Genomic DNA, 20,531 nt, shown 5'->3' on the forward strand with positions numbered 1-20,531 from the left:
AGATGAGAAATATGTCAATCTGATTTTCTTTTATTTTTTTAAATTTTTAATGTTTTTATTTTATTTTTGAGAGAGAGAGGGAGAGAGCATGAGCAGGGGAGGGGCAGAGAGGGAGACACAGAACCTGAAGCAGGCTCCAGGCTCTGAGCATCAGCACAGAGCCCGATGTGGGGCTCGAACCCACGAACCCGGGGCTTGAACCCACGAACCACGAGATCATGACCTGAGCAGAAGTCAGAGGCTTTACTAACTGAGCCACCCGGGCGCTCCAATGATTTTCTTTTCTTTTAAGCAGCCTGAGTTTTCTCTCCTATCGGGAAGTTTGTAGTTACTTCTCCCTGTTTTTGGAGGATCAGCCCACATCCTCAGCAGTATTCTGCTGCCTGGCACTTAGACTTATATGATCTAAGGCCTAAAGTCTTTCTTCAGCTCAAGGAAATGATCTTCAATTTCTTCCTTAATTATTGCTTTCCCCTTCATTAACGATGTTGTCTCTTTCTGGAACTCCTATTTATTAGACTAATTTTGAATATTCTGGATCTCTCTGTTATATATTGTGTCTAATATGTTTATTTCAAATAACCTTCTCCTCCTCCTCCTCCTTCTCCTCATCCCATAACAAGCTGGGGTCCTGCCCCAATTCAGCCTCTACTTCTACCCATATTAGGGACAAACTTCCACTTTCCCAAGATGTTTCGGAGTAGCTGCCGTTCTGTGTGGAGAGAACCATCTTAGTTCCTGATGTTCTTTAATTTGCTTCTGAACTGATGCCCAGGACTCTCTCGTTCACACTCTGATCTTCTGAGCTTGGGATTTTCCAAGACCCTTCTCTGGAAACCTATGCACTTTCTTCTTAAGAAGTCTGTGCAGAACTGTGAGCTTATCAGCACTAATCAGCTTTTCCTCACCCACAACCCACCGACTTTACATCTTCCTTATTTTCTACAAAATGTTGCCTTTATTGACAGCATCTTTCTCTGATCCCCAACACTGCCACTCATGTTTTGGTCATTATCTCTATCTCTATATAGCTGTACCTATATCTATATCTATATATATATATTTTTTGAGGAGTGGGAGTAAATGTATATGCCCAATTTACCATCCCAGAGATCAAAAACCCCAGAGTGGAAATACAGGGCAATGAAGCATCATCTGGGTTCTGGACCAAATGACCTTGCAGCCTCTTCTAGCTCTGGGAGGCTTTTCTCTGAAATCTAAAGAATAAAGCAGCATAATGAAAGGTTTGAGAATCAACTTTCACAAAAAGGTCCAGAGAGATAGGGTTTAATTTAGTCAGGAGAACAGAGTGAGGTAGGCAAATGGCGAGTCACATTAAGCCTGCTGAAGATAGGGCAAGAGAGACTAAGCTTAAATTACAGCCACAGTGACCCAGGTTGGTCACTACAAAGACCATTTAACTCTCAAACACTTGTGTGACATCATGAGGCATTGCAAAACCCGGGGAAAAAGCTTCCTTCTCCGGTGAGTTTTCTGGAGGGTAAGGGCTGTTCTGTTTAAGGGAAGAGAATGGGCTGAGCCTCCTTCCAGGTTCCCTGGCAGCCTTGGGGTATTATAATTATGACACCTTGGTGCACGTGATGTTGGATGGGGAATAAAGCAGCAGATAAACTCCCAAAAGTAAAAAAAAAAAAAAAAAAAAAATCTTGTTTTCACCTAGCCTTGCTGAAAAATATATATTTTTAAATGTGAGAGACTGTTTTCGTCAGGAACACTAGCTCCAAATCTTTAGAACCGAATGGAGACATCTTTAATTTCTTCCCCAACATGCTGGGAGGAATGGGGTTTTCAGCAGCTCCCTCTCTCCCTGCAGCTGGAGGTTGCTGGAGACTCGTCCACATCTCCTGGCAGTCCCTTCCCCCAGGGCTGGGTACAAGAGAAGCTGGGAGAGGGTAAGGGGGCAGACTAGGGAAAGGAGTGCAGGGCTCCCTGTGGTAGGTCTGAGCCTTGTCACACTGCCTTTTGGGCTGAGGTCGCTGGTGGCCACGGGAGAGCCAGTTCCAACCTGTGTGGCTGGTGACATTTCCGGCTGCCAGTGCCCAGCCAATCAGTGACATGCCCAGCTAGCTGGGGCGATGACACATGAAATATGATAATTTTCTGCCAAAGAGCCCTGGAAGCAGGGAGAGAAGAGTGTGTGTGTGTGTGTGTGTGTGTGTGTGTGTGTGTGTGTGTGGCTGGGAGGGATCAGCACAGGCTGTGCCTGCCACAAGGTGGAAGGGGGACAGTGCATTGGTTTTGGTAGTTTGCCAAGGGAAGGAGTGGGCTCTGATGTAGGGCTGGAGGGACATGCCCAGGGAGTGTGTCTGTAGGCACATCAGGGATGCTTTTCAGGTAAGCTGCTGCTGCCACAGCTGAGTGGGAATCTGAGGAGAAGCAGCCAGTGCCATTAGGAAGGTCTAGGACTCCCTGGATTAAAAAGAAACTGCAAAGGGCATTTTCCTTCCTTTCAGACACGAGTGAGGTTAGGAGTTTTGGGTTCTTCTTGGTGCTACCTCTTGAAAAGCCAAACCAAAACTTGAATAACTACTATCCAAGTGGCTCAAGTACTTAATGAATAATTTTTTTAAAAAAATTTGGGATGGAGGTTATCTCCCCCTCCCCCACTGCATTTTTCTACCTCTGGGCTCAACCTAGCCCTGGGGGGGGGGGGGGGAGGAGGAAGTGTTGTTAACAAAATCTTGAAGAAGGGCCTAAGTCTGAATCTTAGAGACTCTAAAGGCCCAGGTGGTAGTTTGGATTCTGGATTCTGGTTGAAAAAGAAAATGTCTTGGAATAAGACCTGGCCCTAGATTACATGATCCTTTAGAAGTAGTGCTAGAACACTTCTTTAGTTTGAGGACCTGGGACCTGAGGCTGGAGGGCAAGGGATAGGGCAAGGAGGGCCCTGTGGTTAACTCCGAAGTGGCCGAAGTCCCTACTTCCTTCCGCCCCTTTGGCAGGCTTCCCGGTCTTTTGACAGCAGTTAGGGGCTTGTGAGGGGTGTCACCCGTGCTGACCGGAGTCCCTTGCGTTGTCTGACCCGGTGAATGTGTCTGTTCAGAAGTGAAGGATCCTAGTGTTTGCATAACATGCTGATTAGTCACTGAGGAGCCCATCACTGCAATAAATATGTGTCCCTAGTTTTATACCTTGCATTTGCAGCCCCCCCACCCCCGCCCCATCTTGTTAAAAAGCCACAGATAAACGAAATCATGATCACTTTGTGCAAGCCTGCCCTGTGGCTTTAGGCCTGGGACCCGCTTCCTGCTCTCCGAGTAAGAGCTATTCGGAAGTGGTAATTGGTGTACTGTACCTTTAAAAGGTTAAAACCTCGCTCAAAAAAGGTCTGGACTCATAGTGGAAAAGACAAGCGAGGCATGGGTTGGCTCTGGATTCAGAAAACAGCTGCTGATTAGATTCTGTGTCTGCGGGCTGAATTCATTCCGTGTTTTTCAGCAGCAGGAATTCAAGAGGGATGCCGCTGTTTGGGTTTCTGATCGTGATTTATATTTATTCAGAGGAATAACAGAGAGGGTGGATCTGTTCCCGGCGCGAGCATGCTCACAACCAGCCGACTCTCCCATTATCCAGCTGCCTAGTTTGGTGCTTCGATGTACATGTACATTCCGTGTGCATATGTGTGTATACAAACACGCACGCATGCCTGGACGGACATACGTATGCACAGGTTATTTTTTAAGGACAATTCTTTCAATAAGGTCTTTACCCCTTACTTGAAACAGGTGTTCATGAAAAAAATGCACAAAATCCTGACTGACCGGAATAATTCATGAAGAAGGGGCTGGATCCGTGGGTCAGAGAACACAGGACCAGTTTGCCATCCCAAGGCCGAAGGTAGGGGACTCTGGATTTTTATTCGGCGGATGGATTCCTTGCGCATGATTTTATTTATTGTGCTTTTGCCTGCGGCCGCCTCGGGAGAAATGAAATAGCGGGCTGCGATTCCATCTTGACGTTGCCTTTCTTGGGCAAGGTGTCCGGGTGGGCGGCCGCGCGGCGTGCGGTGCCCTGGGCGGGCTGAGCGGCTGCTCGGCCTGGTGCCGGGGGAGCGGCGCGAGCCTCAAGTGACCCCCGCGCGTCAATCCCGGCGGCCGCGGCTGTAACCCTGTGCGCGCCGCGCGCTCCGCGCTCGCCCGCCGCCGCCCTCCACCCGAGCCACCGGCTCGCCAGGGAGCAACCCCCCCCCCCCTCCCCGCCCTGGCGATCGCCTCGCCGCCCGCCGCGGCACCTGCGCTTCCTGCTGCCACCCGGGCTGCCGCCCCGGGATGGTTCGGGGTCACCGGAGCGGTCTCCGCTGCCCAAAAGGAGGTTGGGGTGATGCTGGGGGCCAAGGCAGAGTGGGAGCTTCCCCCTCTCCCCTTACAGCACCCCCTCCCGTTACTGGAGCAGAGCAAGCTGCCTCCCCTCCAAACAAAACCGAACAGTAACCAAACTCCTGCTCTGTTGGGGATTCTTGCCCCTCTCCAAGTTGTGCCCCACATGTTACCGTCTTTTAACGCTGGACACCCTGGTGACACTGAGGGGCCCCGGCTGAGACTGCGCGGGCTGCCGGAGGACTGCCGAGCGCGGCGGACAGCCTGAACCCGCGTAGCCTGGGACCCAAGTGATGTGGAGGAGCTGGGAGGCTGGGTGTTGATTTCCTTGAACGTGGCTGCTTCGGTTTACCGTTGCAGGTCAGGACAACTTCTGTGGTTCGGCCCGCCCTTGAACTTTGGGGGCAATGATTGCAGGCAGGAGGGTCTGTTTCTGGCAGCCCTTGGCATTGTCACCGCAGAGGCCAGGTGCCCCGCCCCCCCTTCCCCTGCCACATCGGCGCGCTTCGGTTGTGTTAAACCTGGCTTGTTTTCTGGGCTTCGGGGGTGGGGACATGGGGGGGGTGCGCTGAGAATGGGGTGTGCGCTGAACTGATCTCCACGAACGTTCTCCAGCCCTCGTCTGTGTGATTATGTAACCCCAACTAATGATCAGACCCTGCGCCCGAGCAGCTCCCCATTATTTCCTGGGCCTCCCCCGGACTGAAGGAGCTGGGTCCCACGTTTAAGATGTTTTTATGTAACTGTGTGTATGCTGGGGGCAGGGAGAGTGTGGGAAAACGTGGAACAATCAGAGCACCTTCTGTGAAAAACACAGGGGCGAAGACCACGTGTTTGCTGGGGACAGGGTGGAATTGGCTTTGGGTGGGTGTGGACTTGAAGACCCTCCCATATCCCTTGCAGCTAGTCATTGCTTGTCTGAATTTTCCTGTGGTCCTTCCATCCCTCTTGAACCACGTAGAAGCTTGGAATCACCCCCGCAGGGCCCCTGGGTTCCTAACTGAGGGGTGAACACGATCCTGAATCCAGGGTGACCACCCAGGCTCACTTGCTTTGGGTGCCAGCTGTTCTTCATGCCTCCCAGAAAGGGAAGAGTCTCTGGGCCGCTGGGGTTTCAGTTTTGTTCTGGGGGTTGGGCTGCACCATGGGGCTTGAGAAAACCTTGGAGGCCCACTGAGCCGCTTGGCGTGTGCTCTTTAAAACTGATGGCTTGCAGAGGCTAGAGACCCTGTGCATTCTTTCATTAAAACGTTGTGGGATTCTTTGGGGGGAGAATCAGGGGCACAGGACAGCTCTCCCACTGGGATACCTTCGGGCAGGAGGGGAAGGCGTGTATAATACTCAGCTCCCTGTTCTTCCCCCACGTTGTTTGGTTAAGGCACCCAGAAGACAGAATTGTCAACATGGGGCTCCTTTATCACACCCCGTAGCACCGCAGCCTGGGGCTGCTGGGTAGACTTGTTAATTTGATGGGAAAGTCTGGCCTCTTCAGGCTAAAATTGTTTTTTTTCCTCTCAGCACCCTGGTGGGGCTGCTTTAAGAGCCAACTACTAAAGGGTACACATGGCAGCCGCTCAAGATGTGTTCAGCTGGCACTGTTGCTGGATTGTCTCCGCCCATTGTGTTTCAGCAGCAGCCACTCTCCTCAGAGTGCAGAAGGGTGTGCTGCCTCCGGGTCCTTGCCAAGTGAGCCTTTGAGGCGGCTAGTGTGTGAAAGGTACAGGCAAGAAGAAGATGCATTTAGTCTGAAGTCCTGGCAGGTTCCAGGCCCCAATTTGACGGGAAGTGATGTACCGAAAGCTGTGCGACAACTTGGTAGCTTTTACCTTGTCTCCCACTTCCTGCTCTGTGAGTTATCGATGTCTTTCAGGTTCTTTTCCGGCTCCACATTGCCCACCAGGGAGGCCCTGACATACTGTTGTTCATTCTGTCTCTGGTGGGATCAGAGCATGTTTACAGACCTACAGATGCACAGGGAAGGTAGGGTAGGGAACACTGGCCACATGAACAGGAAGCACTGGTGTTTCAGGCCAGACTTGGCCAAGTGTTGACCCATGTTGTTCTCCATCTGTAAAGTGGGTATAATCATCACAGCCTTACCAAGCCCACGGAAATATCTTGAGAAGAAACTGAGATGGGCTAAAAATGAGATGTGCTCCGTAGCTTGTGAATATTAAGATAATACCACAACCGTCTGCAACTCACATTTTCACAGTTTCGCTTATCCAGTTGGGACCTTAGTGGTAAACCAAGAGAGAGAGATGTCATAAATCCACGAGGTACAGTTCGTGTATTTTGATGATTGCAGAACATTTCATACTTTCTTTCAGGGGTCTTCAATGAGGTAAAGTCCTAAGGAGCTTGGTTTTAATTTGTCAAAAACACTTAACAAATTGGAAGAGATTGATACAGTACTGAACATGGGTAATTAAAGGTCTTTTTGACATGTGCCAGTTAGAAGTACTAGTAATGCAAGAAACAGAAAAAATTAAAAAAAAAATTGAAATAAGATTTAAAAGGTATAGGAATTAAAAGCGTAGAATTTTAAGGCTGTCTAATAAAAGTGCTTAATGTAAGCAATTCAGTGCAATATTCTGTATTTTGATAGGTTCTTCAGAACTCTGTTTTGTAGCCCAGTAACTGATGTTCACAGTGACCTTTATGCATCAAGAACAGTTTTAGTGACGTGCTCTGTGCCCAGTTTAAGAATGCATCTGAATTGGAAGTATTCCCCAAACTATTTTTTTTTATCATGATGCTTAAAGGAAAAAGTGCATTTATGGAGGATAACAGAACACTTGAGGTTTACAGATAGCCAGGAGCTTGTTGATCAAAATATCAGAACTATAAAGCACTCCTGTTGAAATTGAGAACTTTGTGACCTTTGGCCAAAATTTAGCAGGGAACGGTTGTGCTGGTATTATATAATGCTTATATTCTAACATTTGATGCTGCAGAAAATACTAAGGGAAACACGGGAACCCCAACCTGCCTGCTCGTGACCAGAGACACACGTAGAGCCTTCCAGTTGGCTACTCTAGTGCTGGAATTAACTGGAGGAGACTCGATGATAGAAAAGATGAAGCAGGAGAGGTCAACCCTAGTGGCCTGCATCTCTTACGTCAGAGTAAGATGTAGACTCCCCGCAACCAGTGTGCTGTTGAAAAACTAGTAAAAAAAAATGAGTTCAAGGTGTCATGGCAACACTCTCATGCTACACTTTGGTGTTTATGCAATTCTGACATCGTGCTCAAAACTGGAAAGCTATCTGTGTTACACCAGCAGTGCTAAGCTTGGCCTGACCCTTCCGCCGATTTACTCCCAAGACAAAAGCAACAGAAAAAAAAAAACCACAAGCAGAGGACAACAAATGCTGATGCATTTTTAGAAGTATTTAAAAAATGTTTTTAATGTTCATTTATTTTTGAGAGAGAGCCTGCACGCGCGTGCGCGCGCGCACACACACACACACACACACACACACACGTGAGGGAGGGGCAGAGGGAGAGGGAGTCACAAAATCCAAAGCAGGCTCCAGTCTCTGAGCTGTCAGCACAGAAGCCCAATGTAAGTCTTGAACCCACGAACTGTGAGATCATGACCTGAGCTGAAGTCGGACGCTTAACTGACTGAGCCACCTAGGCACCCCCAAGAGTATTTGTGAATTTGATGCATACGTCAAAACATGAAGACACTAATTTAAAGTCACAGAAGAGTTCAATTTCTAGATGCACATTAATTCATCATTTGGGTAAATCATTTCAAGACAGTTTTGAACTTGCTGAAGAAAAAACCTGTTGCTAACAATTCATTGAATATGGTCAGAAATGCACATAACTGTCCAGAAGTTCCATGTCTATAGGCAAAGGGTTACTGCTGCAATAACGTGGGGAAAAGGGTATTCTCCCAAATCCCAGGGGGCTTAGAAGGCAGAGGAGGTAAGGGTTGGAGGTGACTGAACTGCACTCTCCAGAGTGCTGCCCTTTCAGAAGGGTCACACTTGGGAATATGTGCTTGGGCCATAAATCCGGCTTGTTGGTGAAAACCATGCGTGCATGAGTGATAGGATTCCTCTCCTCATAACTAAGTGTTACAAAAATACCAGGTGTGGCTGGCACTCTTGTGAGAAAAGGAGAAGAGTGGGGCTTTACATCTAGATAGATGTGCAGTAGAGATGAGCTGAGAGTGCCTCATAGGGAAGGTTGTCTCAGGAATCTTGGAAACCCTCTGAATGCACATGAGTCCTGGAATTGGGGTTCAGAACCAACTTTTAAAAAAAACGAGTAATGTATGCACGACTGATAAATCATAGAAAGTGATGCAGAAAAATAACAGCAGTATTATAAATACACGACATGCTCTGTGAGCCTCTGACACCGAAGTTAGTTTGTTCACTCATCCATTGGACTTCCAGGCTTGGTGTTAGAGGCCGAAGCTATCTTAAGATCAGAGGAACCTGGTAAGAATGGACTGATTTAATTTTAATAGAAGAATTCTGAAAACCTCAATCAAGATTCAATATGGCAGACCCTTGATGTTTTCTACAGAGAGATTTCAAACTTCTGGCAGATCTCCAAATTTGGAGATGCAGAAGTATTTGCATAGGCTCTTGACTTCCTTCTGAATCAGGTAGAAACCTGATTCTACCTCTCTGTCCAGAGAGGAAAGCTTTCCATGATTAGTCACCAGCCACCAATTATTTGCCTTTTCAATGCGCAGTCAAGGAAATAAAGTTTTTCTCACTTCCAGAGTTTCTGTTTTCCTGGCGGAAAGAGCTTTGTCAAAGCTCCCTCTCTAGCTAAGAGACCAGCTCTTGCCCTGTTGCTTTGCAATGCAGAGTTAACACTTGTGCTTCAGGGGGAGGAAGGTTGCCATTAGAGGTTGTTCACAAATAACTGAGAAAGTGAATATTGAAGCTACAAATGCCAGGCATGGCTGGAGTTGCTAAAAAATCATACTTGTGTGCAGCCTTTCAAGCTGCCTCCACTCCCTGGCCCTCAATATATACTCACCACACTCTTAGAAACTTCCCCTGGCTGTCAGCAAATCTCAGTGAAGAGAATTGGGGCGTCACACGGCTGACACATATGGTAAAGGACTAAAAATGAGAGCATTACCATTGAAATCTAGGCAAGAGAAACAGGATGTAGTCATTTGCTCTGTGCCCTCATTTTAAGGATTTCAGAATTTGAGAAGATTCCAGGAGATTTTATTTTATTTTTAAAAAATATTTATTTATTTTTGAGAGAGAGAGCATAAACAGGGGAGGGGCGGAGAGAGAGAGACAGACAGAGAGAGAGAGAGAGAGAGACGGAGAGAGGGAGGGAGGGAGAGAGAGGGTCTGAAGCAGGCTCTACAGTGACAGCAGCCAGCCTGATGCAGGGCTCAAACTCAGGAGCCATGAGATGGTGACTTGAGCTGGAGTTGGATGCTCAGCCGGCTGAGCCCCCCAAGAGCCTCGAGATTCCAGGAGATTAAGGAATAACAGCCTTGTGATTATAATTATAATAAATAAAAGAGTCAGAACAAATGTACTCTGGAGGTCAGGCCTTGCTGCACCTTACTGGAGAGATTCTTGCAAGGATGTTTCTGGAGTGATTTGGGTGGAAGCTCTTAGAATTTTAAGTGAGTTTAAGAGCTACACCAATTGCAGTTGAAGAGATCATCTTTGCCAGGCAACTAGAAAGATGTGGCAGGAACCACAGCAATTCGTTATAAGAGTGTCTTATTAAATTTTTCTCTGTGAACTTCTTTTTAAATAATGTTGATAAAATAGCCACTAGAGGGGCGCCTGGGTGGCGCAGTCGGTTAAGCGTCCGACTTCAGCCAGGTCACGATCTCGCGGTCCGTGAGTTCGAGCCCCGCGTCGGGCTCTGGGCTGATGGCTCGGAGCCTGGAGCCTGTTTCCGATTCTGTGTCTCCCTCTCTCTCTGCCCCTCCCCCGTTCATGCTCTGTCTCTCTCTCTGTCCCAAAAATAAATAAACGTTGAAAAAAAAAATTAAAAAAAAAATAGCCACTAGATACAAAAGAATACTTACAAACTGTATATAAAGGTGCAAAGGTATTCACCAGTCAACTAACAAGAAAGAATGTTACTCTTACCTTTGAAGAGTGTTACTCTCACCATCCTGTCCCATCTCCCCCCTTTTCAGGGATAACTATTTTCTGGACATTTCTGCCTCTTTTCCCAATGCTTTTCTTTATTTATGTTTTGCATCCCTAAACAATATCTCTAGCTGTGTATGTTCGTGAACTTTGTGTAAACGGAATCATACTGTTTGTATTCCTGTGTCTTAAGTACAGAGTCAGCCCATGCAGACCAGAAGGCTGCATTGGTGGGCAACAACTGAAATATTTCCATATCCGTTGGTTGTAAATTGCTGATCACCTGACCACCTCTCCACAAACCCCCCTTTCCCCCAAGTGCTCTCACAAGACCTCTTCAATTCCCTTCACCTTCCTGAAGGGAATCCCACCTGGCACAACAGGGGGTCTTGGGACCCAGCTCCCACACTGTGTTTGGGATCCCTTCTGACTATGGCAGCTGGTTGTTCAATGCTTCATTCCTGGATTTGTTCATGTTGCTGAGTGTAGCTGAAATTTGTTCACTTTGCTGAACTGTAATATTCCACTGAATGAGTATATTGCGGTTTATATATCCTGTTACTAACAAACACTAAAGGTTTTTCTAGTTTTTTTTCTGGTTTAAATAATGCTGCTGTGAATACTCTTGTTCAAGCCCCCTCGTGAACATGTATATAGGTTTACTCAAGGAATATACATAGGAGTAGAATTACTGGTCGTAGACTGTGGGCACCTTCAGTGCTACTAGCCTAGTTCGAAATTAATTTCCATTATGCTATGTGAATTTCACCTCAATAAAAATAACTAGTTTCCACTGTGTTTAACCAATTTCTATACCCAGCTGCAGTGTGTAGTTGTTCCTTTTGCTCTATTTCTCGTTGCTAACGCTTCATGTTTTGTTGGATATTGTCAGAAACTTTTACCAGTCTTACGGGTATATAATAGTATCTTATCTGGTTTTAATTTGTATACATTTGATTACTCGAGGGGTTCAGCATCTCCCCAGATGCTTGTTGACTTTTGGTTGTGTGTGTGTGAAAGAGTGCCTTTTCAAGTGTCTTGTCCATTTATTTTAAAATTGGGTAGTGTGCATTTTTCTTATTTATTTGTAGAGGTTATTTATGTATGCTGGAAACTATATTCTTAGTGTTGATAATATCCTCTCCTAATTTCTGGAATATTTCCTGGTCTTTTTTAATACTTTTAGAGTGGCAGGAATTCTGAATTTTGACGTAATAAGATTTTATCAATCTTTATTTTATCATTGAGCTTTTCGTATCTTTTTAATGACATCTTTCCCTATGGCAAAGTCATAAAATAGTCTCCTGTATTGCCTTCCAAAAGTTTTAGTTTTGCTTTTCATATTCAATAGTTTCCCTTGAGAATGATCCTCTCTATGGATTTGATATTCTTTATCAGGATAAGGAACTACCTTTCTTCAGTAGTTTGCAAAGTGTTACTTTTAATCATAAATGGATCTTTCTAAAATACCTTTCCTGCATTTTTGAGAGGATTTATGTAAGTTTTTCTTCCTTTAATTTGTTAATGTCTCGTCAACAACCCTCCAATGTAAAATTAATCTTGTTTTCCTAGAATAAACCTGACTCGGTCATGATGGATTCATTTTGTTATATGTTGCTAGATTTGTTTTACTAATATTTTGTTTAGAAGTTTTGCATCTATATTCATTCATGAGTGTATTGGACTGCAATTTTCATTTCTCACATTATCCTTGTCAGGCTTTTGCATCTAGTTCTGCTAGACTTGTAAAGTGAGCTGTAGAATACTTCCTCTTTATCTGTTCTCAAAAAGAGTTAGGGCTGGGATTCTTTCTTCTTTGGGGATTTTTCACTGGAGATTCAGTTTCTTCAGTAGTTACTGATCTATTCAGGTTTTAGTTTTTTTTTTTTTTCTGGAATTGATTTTGGTAAGTTAGATTTTTTTTTTTTAGCAATGTATCCATTTTGTCTGAGTTTTCAAAATATTTTACCATAAAGTTATTTATAATATGCTTTTTAATTTTTTAAGCTGTATGGCATCTGTGGTGATATAACTCCTTTTCATTTGTATTACTATTGTGCCTTCTATATTCTTTTGTTGAATACCCTTTTCAGAATTTTGTCAATCTTATTAATCATTTAAAGAACAGTTGTTGATTTTGTGATCCTCTTTTATTTTCTAGTCCATTAATTTCTATACTAATTTTTATGATTTTCTCCATTCTAAATTATTTAGGTTTGATCTCTTGTTCTTTCTGAACTTCTTGAGAGTTTGACTTTTTTCCTCTATGAACATTATAGGTTGTGTATTTTCCTTATGGCTTCATCACACATTTTTTGATATGTAGTATTTTTGCATCATTTGGTTCTAAGTGTTTTATGATTTCTACTATTATTTATTCTCTGACTCATAAGTTAAGTGTGCCTCTGTTTCTCAGTGTCCAGACATCTATTTTTTTTCTTGTTGTTACATTTTTGATGTTGATTTCTAACTTAATTGTATCATGGTTGGTAAATGTTGTTTGTAAATGTTACTCAACATTTTATATTTGTTGAGGTTTGTTGTGTAAGGCTCAGTATGTGGTCAATTTTCACAGTGTTGCATGGGGTCTATCACTGTTAGCTCTAGTATCTTTTGTATAGCCCTGTTAGATAAAACTTCTTAACTGTGTTGTTTAAATCTTTTCTGTCATTATTGATTACTGTCTGCTTGATCAATTAGTCATTGAGAGAAGTGCCTTATAATGTCCAACTATGATTGTGGATTTCTCTGTTTCTTCTTATGGTTCTGCCAGTTTTTTGTTTTATATGTTTTGGCCTTTGTTAATATGTACCTACAAGTTTAAAATTGTTTTATCTTGCTGGTGGATTGGATCTTTTATAATGGAGTGGCATTTGTGTCTCTAGTGATTCTTTTAGTCTTAAAGTCTATTCTGACTGATATTAACAGAGATTTACCAATTTTGTTTTGTTTAGTATTATCTGAAGGAGTCTGAAATACATTTTTTAGAATTTTCTTATGTGAGGGTCTGCTGGTGACAGCTTCTCTGTTTTTTTCTTTGCCCGAAAATATAGTAACTTTTTCTTTGTTTTTGAGAGCTAGGGTAGGATTCTAGGTTGACAGTTATTTTCTCTCCAATACTGAAGATTTTCTCTCCAATAATGAAGATATTATTTGCATGTTTTCTGTTTCCCAGCATTGTCTTTGAATTTTTTTAATGTTTTTATTTATGTTTGAAGGAGGGAGAGAGAGTGAGAGAGTGTGCGCATGAGCGGGGGAGGGGCAGAGAGAGAGGGAGACTCAGAATTTGAAGCAGGCTCCAGGCTCTGAGCTGTCAGCACAGAGCCCGAAGCGGGGCTCGAACTCACGAAATGTGAGATCATGACCTGAGCCGAAATCGGACGCTTAACTGACTGAGCCACCCAGCCGCCCCTCCACTATTGTCTTTTTTTTTTTTTTAATATATGAAATTTATTGTCAAATTGGTTTCCATACAATCCACCATTGTCTTTGAAATCTACTATCAGTCTTGTCTTTCCTTTGAGAAAAATCTTTCTTTTTTTTTCTGACTACTTTTGAATGTTTATTTTTTGTCTTTGGTGTTCTACATTTTCACAAAGATGCACCTAAGTGTATATTTCTTTTAATTTTTTATATTTGGTACTCATTGGACTTCCAGGATACATGTAATAGTATCATTTGTCAGTTATGGGAAATTCTTATCCTGTCTCCTCAGGCCACAAAAGATGAACCTCAAGTTTACTTTGTTGGGCAGATATCCTCATACTAGCTTCAGGGCTTGGCTCCCATTCTGGGCTCCAACTTGTATACTTGGTTTTCACTTTCCGAATATTTCTTACAAACTTCCCAGCTCATTAGTCGTTCAAAGAGATGTTTTTCAGGGTGTCTAGGTGGCTCAGATGGCTAAGAATTTGACTTCAGCTCAGGTCATGATCTCACGTTTGGTGAGTTCGAGCCCCGTGTTGGGCTCTGTGCTGTCAGCCCAGAGCCTGGAGCCTGCTTCGGATTCTCTGTCTCCCTCTCTCTCTGCCCCTCCCTGCCCAAATAAATAAACATTAAAACAAACAAACAAACACCAAAGAGATGTTTTTTTATACTATCTAGTTTTCTTTGTTGTTTTCAGGAGAGTTGCCTACATACTTCATTCCCTACAGCACTGGAAATAAAAGTCTGCAGAAGTTCATTAGCTGCTAGGGGGTTAATTCTTCTTCCTTGGTAACTTGGGAGAACTGCTGGATTTTTAGCTGATTTTCATTTCCAAACGTTGGCTGTTATGTTTTGGCAGGTCATTTCTTCTGGAGGCACCTTTTTTCCCCCCAAACCTGGAACAGAGTTAATTAGGATTAGAGATGGTCTCCTCTCTTCCACTCACTAAGGGCTAAATGCTCAGAATTGCTACCTTTTCTTTTATGGCTACCTTTTTTTTTTTTTCCCCCCCATGCCTTGGGCTGAGTTCCACCTTCATGCTACCCTTATCTCTTTATTTTTAGTTTGTGATTGAATGATAAGTCTTCCCACCTGGGGACCAACTCTCTTTTGGGAAAAAAAGAAGTACAAGCATCCAGTTCTCTAAGACTGGCTCTCTCAACTTCCAGCAAGCGGGACTCAGAGACAGCTGGCATCCCCAGACCCTCCCTCTGCCCATGTGGCTGGGTTGCGCTTGACTGAACTCAACTTGCATTGTTTTTGGCTGATGGACTTTATAACTCTCTGTTGCTAGGAGGGGTTTGTCCAGGAGAGCTCTGACTGGTTACTTTCACGTGGCTTACTCCTGGGCAGGTGGGCTCACTTTCTGGTGTATTAGTGAGGGGCTGCTGGGTTGTCATTGTCCCCTTCCCTTCCTGTGAGCCTTCTAGTGGCAGGGCACAGCAGATGGACGTTCCGGCTGCCACGGACCCCCTGCAGACCCGGTGGAGGGAACGGTGCCAATATCATGTTCTGTCCCCATTCGTGCTGCCTGCCTGCCCTACTAACTTCTCTGTTCACCTCTCATCCAGCCAGGCCAGGGGCACCCCTGGTGCCAGGTAGCCAGGCAGAAACTGGTTGAGTTAAGGATTTCCTCTTTCCTTCCATCTTTTCCAGGGTTTGAGATGGTAGGAGCTCATCTTGCTGCTACCCCAGAGCAGGGTGGCATTTGCTCCCCTCTTCTGCCCACCTCCTTTTCTCCCCTGCTACAGCCCCTCACCCCAACCCCATCCCCCAAGGTTTTAGAGAGAACAGTTCAAGGGTGAATGAACATTTTTCTCGGATGGAGACAAATGACCTCCCCTTCTCCCAAGGCCAAGTCGTTCTTGGAAACGCCTTTCCTTTTTTTCACCTAATATATGCATACTTTCCACCTGGGAGGCAGAAGCTACAGAGGAGCCCAATGAGAGAGCCTCATGGGCTTGCCAGCCTGCTCTGTGGGTCATTGGCCGGTTTTTGCTGAACATCTGCCCCACTGAAGCAGGCTGAGAATCAGTCTCCCTGGATATCTGATCATTTCCCCTAATTTGTAATGGCAGTGCTGGAAAGGCTTGGGGCTCAGGGGCCTGCCGCTAGCTTGGCATGGACAGGGAGAGAGTAGGTTTTCAGGAGGGAGAGAGGGAGGAAGGAAGGGAGGGAGGAGAAAGGAAAGGGAGAAGGGAAGAGGAAGAGAAAGAAAAGGAAAAAAAAAAAGCAGCAGAACATATCTAACTCTTGCTTCCAAGCCCAGTACATCTCAGGGGGGACTGTAAGATATCAGGTCTCTTTTTTTATTTTTTTAATGTTTATTTAGTTTTGAGAGAGGGAGAGACAAAACGTGAGCGGGGGGCAGGGGGTGGGCAGAGAGAGAGAGAGAGAGACAGAGAGAGAGACAGAGACAGAGAGGGACACCAAATCCAAAGCAGGCTCTAGGCTCTGAGCTATCAGCACAGAGCCCAACGCGAGGCTCAAACCCATGAACCGTGGGTTCAGATCATGACCTGAGCTAAAGTTGGAAGTTTAACCAAATGAGCCACCCAGGTGCCCCATCAAGTCTCTTTTTAAAATTGAGCATAATGTATATATAATAATATTCACCCTTTCAAGTATACAGTTCGATGAGCTGTGACCAACATCTACACCCATGTCGCCACACCACAGTCATGATACAGAACGTTTCCGTCATCCCTAGAAGTTCCCTTGTGCCCATTTGCAGTCAGTTCTGCCTCTCTGCCACCCCTTTCCCTTTGCCACCACCACTCTGTTTTCTGAAATGAGCGCTTTGCCTTTTCTAGAACCCCATATAGATGGGATCGGAAAACAGGTGCCTTCTGGCTCCTGACTTCTTTCCCTCAGCACAGTGCATTTGAGGCTCCTTCCTGCCGTGTGCATGAGCAGCTCATTCTGCACTGCCCGGGCTATCCCCTTGCACAGATGTACTGCCGTGTGTCTTTCCACGCACCTGTTGATAGAAATTTGGGTTGTTTTCCATTTTGGGCGACTGCAAATAAAGCTCCCATGTAGGCTTTTGTGTGCACCTATCTTTTCATTTCTCCTGGGTAAATACTTAGTCAAGTTCCTTTTCTGGTTTATCTCTCCAGCAATTGGAATACCCATTTTATCTGTCCATGTGCCTACCAGCCTGTCACCAGGTGGCCCCTTATATTTGTCTTCTTATGAGTGAGCGGGAGATAATAAAGAGATTTGGATACCACCACCTGTGCCAAGCCCTAGTATATCCCTCAGACCCTGTCTGTCTATCTGTTCGATACCCTCACTAGACTAGAAACAATACGGCACAGGAATTGAGAGCATAGGCATTGGAGCCAGACTTCCAGCGTTCGTATTCCACCTCTGTCGCATTCTAACTGTGTGATCGTCCTCAAGCTTCTTAACCCCCATGTGCCTCAATTTCTTCATCTGCAAAATGGGGATAATTGGAGTACCTACTGAACGGGATGTGAAATATTGACAGACAGATAGATGTGCTTAACCCATAAATACTATCTGTTGGATGACTCTTCATATAGGAATGTCAGGGTGTGGACCACATAGAGGCAGATCTCTTCCTAGCAGCTCATGATGGGACCGGAATAGTTCCCATCAACTTCTCTGTTGCTGGGCACCCTAGTGGCTGAGCTCCCATTAGACAACAAGCTCTGCCTTGACACTGGGTGGACGGGACATTTTTTTTCCCCTTGTCATCTCGTAGCTCTCCTTCCAGCCAGGGCGCCAGCTGCTTCCTTTTCATTCCTGAATCGAAGTTCTGTTTCGGTGCTCTTGAGTGTTAATTATGCTTTGAAAAATATAACTACAAGTCATAAGGGATCTTACTTGTTTGCTTTGTCCGAGTTCCTTCTCTCAGTTCTGGGTCCAGACATGTCAACATGTAGGAAGCACGGCCCGGAGAGGCCCCTCGCACACTCAGAGATCCTTATGCCCGGGTTTGTGTGAGTCTTCATGCATCACAGGGCTTGAAGCCCTATATTGATTAGAGAATGACAAGGGGGGGGCACAGGCCCAGAAGTAGTTTCCTACAGTTCTATCAAGGATGTAACTGTCAGGGCCTTGATAGTCGCCAGCATTGTGGATGCCTGGCCCTGACCCTGTCACCTCTGCAAGCCAGGGACTGAAGCTCTTTTCGAACGGCGGCTTCCTTGTTAGGGTGGCAGATATGAGGCCCAAGTGCATCGTTGAAAACGAAGACTTAGCCTAACAGCCCTGCATTTCAAGAAACACTTTCTGGGTCTGAGCCTTTTCTCTCCAAGAAAAAGATGATTTAGGGCCAGGGTGATCCAAAGAGCTAGAGAAATCACCATGTGGGATTGATCTTTGATATTTGCCAAAGTGAGGCACCTGAACAGAATTTTCCTATGAACAGAATAACACTTCCAAAGTACAGACTTCCGTGGGTCTGTGGGGAGTGTCTCTGGAGTCTGGGAGCTCTGAGTGATACAGTGTGGTAACTACCTTTTATGGGGCACTCTGGGTAAAGCACCGTGTTAAGCGGTTTCCATGGTTAATCTCGGTTAATGTACTCTGGCGACTTAGGAGATGATGGCCATCCGCCCTTTCAGCAGTGATTCCTACCCCGGGGGGTTCTGATTTTATTGGGCTGGGGTGAGTCCTGGGTCTCTGGACTTTTAAACACTCCCCCAGTGATTTTAAGGTACAGCCAAGGCCAGGAACTGTTTTAAAGACAAGGGAATTTGAGCCTTCAGAGGTCAGAGTCACTGGCTGCAGGTCATACAGCTGTGCGTGGAGGTGCAGGGTAGGAGCGCTGGCCTGTGTGGCTGCATTGCTTGGGGCCTGGGCGCTCCGTTCTGTGTGCTGATCAGAAAGGTGTCAGCACCTGCTCCTGACACGGGGCAGGCCGTGGTCAGCAGGGACACAAAGATGCTGATGACTTTCCTAGTGCTTCCTTGCTGACCCAACACTCTTTAGAGTCTGAGCACATGTGTGCTGTGAGTCTAAAAGGCTTCCAGCACAGACAGCCACTGGCCTTGGCTCCTGGCCTGCTCAGGAGAGGGACCTGCCATCTGCCTGCAACTCTTGTTTCCACACTTAGCTTGGTTGCATCTGGGTCCAAGAAAACATGGGTGGATTTTCTCGATTTTTTTTTTTTTTTTCTAGTGAGGTCCCATAGTCAGGCAAAACATCTTGGTCCTTCCTGAGCAGAGCAGGGTAGAAGACAAGTCAAGTAAGTAGTGATCTTTTCCACCCCCCACCGCCAATAATGACTGCGGCAACGGGGCTCCCAGGAGCTGAGCGCTTACTGTGTGCATCAGGCAGTGCTCTAAGGGCCTTACACAAATTGTCTCATTTTATCCTCACAGGAATCCTGTGAAATAAATGGTGTTATTACCCCATTTTTCAGCCAGGGAAAGTAAAGCACAGAGCATCCGGTGGTGGAAATGAGAATAATCCTGGGCCGTCGGAGTCTGAGGCCCACTCTTAACCATCAAACTACACCGCCTCCCCTCCCCTCCCCCCTGCCCCCCTGCATCCTATTTCACCTTGTTCTTTAACTGTTTCCAGACTGTCATCTGGCGATGGATTGACTTTTAGCACAAGAGGCATGTCTCCAGTTCACCATTTCTGGCACAGAGCCAGATTCATAGCAGGTATTCAGTAAATGTTGGCTGGTTGATTGATTTGATTTGATTTCAACTGATGTGCTTTCTGAGGAGCCTACACTGTCACGAGACCGTGAGCATCCTCTGTGTGTTCCAGGAACATAACACAGGCTACTCGGTTTTCTGCCGCTCGACTCTGAAGTATTTCTAAATACTCTAAGTCCTTCTTCAGGGTGGCACCTCACATTCAGCTTTGGTATGTAGGTGCAGGAAGATTCATGCCCTTACAGTTTTCCAAGAGTAGCACTTCTGTGTACTTTAGGAGCGGATCTTTCTTGGAAGGATTCTTTTCCAGAACCACTTTTCTCAGTCGTAACCACCCCTGGACCATCCAGACCGCGGGAATGAAGCTGTGTGTGGCGGGCTCTTCCAGACTAATCCACTCTGATTTAGTAGCGAACACGGCTGGCACTCTGCCCAGACACCCTTGGGTCACTTTGACCAGTTCTGTGCGTCCCCGCGCCCCGTGCAGCTTCTGTGGCTCCTGCCCTTGTCCCCTTCTTCAGATGTTGCCCTCTTGCCAAGAGAGCTGGAGTTTCGGTGGCCAGTATTCACTGGTGTGGGACTGTGGAAGCTCAGGTGTCTTGCCTTGGGAAGGAGGTGCAGATGTTACTCCAGAAGTCTCCTGGGATCAGGCTGAGGCTGGGACTTCACCTGAGGACAGACCCTGGCCTGGCCTCTCCCCTTCTCTGTGGGCTTCCCCCCCCCCACCCCAACGGCTTCACCCACCTCCTGGGAATATTTCCTTGAGGAATCCCCTGCCTAGGGGTCCTTGTCTCAGGGCTTACTCTGGGGGCATGTGCCCTAAGTCCTGGGCATGTGGATGCCCATTTAAACCAGAAAATGGTTGGATGTCATTTAAACCAGAAAATACCCCTAAGTCTCTCTTTTAAGCTTTTGTGTTAGTGTCCTGCCTCTGCCATAAACCTCCGCCCCAGCCTGCGACCCCACCTTCTCAGGGAACCACCCACCTCTGCTCTCCTCCCCACTGGTGCATCCGCACCAACA

General features: G+C 45.9%; 1 long non-coding RNA gene across 1 annotated transcript in view; it reads left to right on the top strand.

The window, feature by feature from the left end:
- Nucleotides 1–3,375: 3,375 nt before the first annotated feature.
- Nucleotides 3,376–20,531, top strand: part of LOC124515923 (uncharacterized) — a 73,704-nt gene continuing 56,548 nt past the window's right edge. Inside the window, exon 1 of the long non-coding RNA XR_006962928.1 lies at nucleotides 3,376–3,858. This is a non-coding gene — a long non-coding RNA (uncharacterized LOC124515923). The remainder of the gene's footprint in view (nucleotides 3,859–20,531) is intronic.

Source organism: Lynx rufus, unplaced genomic scaffold (assembly GCF_022079265.1).
Source record: "Lynx rufus isolate CCGP_SWC_20201006 ecotype Redwood Valley unplaced genomic scaffold, mLynRuf1.p SCAF_2, whole genome shotgun sequence".
Classification (NCBI taxonomy): Eukaryota; Metazoa; Chordata; class Mammalia; order Carnivora; family Felidae; genus Lynx; species Lynx rufus.